At 34.5% G+C, this 2,291-nt stretch overlaps 1 pseudogene; it reads right to left on the reverse strand.

The window, feature by feature from the left end:
• Positions 1 to 569: 569 nt before the first annotated feature.
• LOC148191735 (uncharacterized) lies at positions 570 to 1,429 on the reverse strand (annotated as a pseudogene).
• Positions 1,430 to 2,291: the final 862 nt, after the last annotated feature.

A 2,291-nucleotide genomic window follows, 5' to 3' on the forward strand; every position in this document is an offset into this window, starting at 1 on the left:
CCTTCATCTACTTTTCATTCACTTGTTAGTATATGATTGAAGGAACTTGGTTGAGGGACTTGGCTGGAGTGGTTGTTGTGTGGTTGCGTCGTTGTCGTGGTGTACAAAGGTTGCCATCGTCAAGGGCTATCTCGGTTGAGGTAAGTTGTACATTTAAAAATTCATTATGAGTTACAATGTTCTTGAATCTGTTTGATGTTGTTGTGGCAGTAGTGTATGATGTTGTTTGATTGAGAAAGATTAGTTTTTAATTGGAATGAGGGGCAAGGAATTGGCATGGCAGTGAGAAGGTTTAAATAACCTTAACCGTAGTTTAGGGAAAATAAAAGCAAATGAGGTGGTGAAGATTGAGCAACAGTGCGAATTGTTGTAACTGTTGTGTTTGCTTCTAATGCCTGCAAGTGTGTGCTCTAAGTACGCAAAACTTCAACTATGAACCTTTCAACCTCTAACTTCCCCTTGATTTGCTTCCAATCAACGTACACATGCTTAGCTTCTCCCTTGTGATTCTGCACAAGATTTTGTATATCAAAGTACCAACATGTCTCCCAATTGTGATGAACATGATCTCAGAGATGAGGATATCCTTGGTACAAGTATTTCAATGGATTGAAAACAGGAACTTCTCTCTCAACTTTATGCAGAAATCTGCTTCCATGTCTGTAATATGCAGGATTGTACAGTGGAGACTCTTTCTTTGACATCAAATTTGCTCGGAGACACTTCTCTATAACCTTAGCCTCCTCCTTCAACATTTCTCCATCTCTTTAATATTTCTCTGAACTTTGTAACATCGTGTCGACCCATTGGAATTTCCAGGAACAAGGACTTTTTTAGATGTATATGGAATTTTATTGCTCTCAAAGCAGAAATTTTTAGATCTTTTTGAGTCAAAACCTTTCCTTTTTTTCAGCATCAGACAGACACATATATGCCTACAGAAATTATCCAATCAGCGTTTAATTAACTTCTTTACTCAAGAACACTGTGTATCAGAAACTCACCTCAGATATAAGTTTGAAAGCAATTTCAGCCTTTGGATGTTTGTTCTTGTCCGGATGAAGTTGTAGGGCTGAATCAAAAGCATCAGTTCTTGTTATACAGGAGAAAGAAACCATGAAAAAAAGAAGAAAAAAAGGAGTTAAGCCTACCAAGTTTATGGTATTGCTGGCGGATGGTGAGCAACCTTGCATTTTCTTCCACCTATGAGAACCCAATATGGAGAGATTAATTAGCATGATCATATAAAAGAAGAGAGAAAAGTGGTAGTATAATATGTATGAAATACTCACTCCAAGAATGCAATACCAATCTATGAAAGGTGGCTTAGCAGGGTTTGAGAGAAGTGTATGAATACAACCAAGTGAACGTGTGGAAATGGAGAAATCTCCAACACTAACTGGGTTTTGTGATGTGATTCTTGTCCCATTATGCTGTGATCTAAAGTGTAGAGGAAGAAAGGTGTTAGATATAGAGAAAGATGATGTTTGTTTTCAATGTCAGTAATAAGTAACTAACAACGAATGGAGTCATTTGAAATAAAGAGCATGCATTACGAAGTAGATTATTTTGAAGTAGATCAGTTGGTGGGAACAACAAATAGGTAGAAAGAGATGGAGAGATTAACGTTAATCTCTCCAAATGGCACAATTTCACACATCAAGACCTATTTTATTATTTGTTGCGAGTTTCAACCAATAACACATCCTGTATATGAAAATACATTAACACCAATCAAGTAACTGATATTGTTAAATTCTACTTTGATTAAGCATGCAATATGAATAAACGTATTGTTTTATCACCATACTCATGGTGTAATGCAAAATTTGTGGTTTAGATTAATGTAAATATACGTTTAATGAATTGATTTTATAACTAACAGAAAGGTTTTAAGTTTTAATTTTACAAAATTAGGTCAAAGGCTAAAGCAATATAGCAATGATGAAAACTTATATAGGTCCCTACCCTTATATGAAACTTCTGGTTGTAGGTAGATGTCTATATTGCTTTTTACTGTTTGATTAATTTGAGAAATGACACTTACTAAATGAAAAATAAAAACCCTATTCAAGAGATTTATAAATTTTTAAATTTGTAACTTAAACTAGCAATAACAAAAATTTATAATATAGACTACCTATGATTAACTGTTGAAGAAGGCGTGGGTCTGATTTGGTAATATAAGATATTAGATATAATGGTTGGTAGCATCCTAAGGTAAAAAAGAGAGAGGTATGTATGTATTATTGGTACCTATGCAAACAACTATGAAGATACAAAAGAGCAAA

The sequence above is a fragment of the Vigna umbellata genome, chromosome 10, assembly GCF_029865625.1.
Source record: "Vigna umbellata cultivar VRB3 chromosome 10, Vumbellata_1.0, whole genome shotgun sequence".
NCBI classification, from domain to species: domain Eukaryota; kingdom Viridiplantae; phylum Streptophyta; class Magnoliopsida; order Fabales; family Fabaceae; genus Vigna; species Vigna umbellata.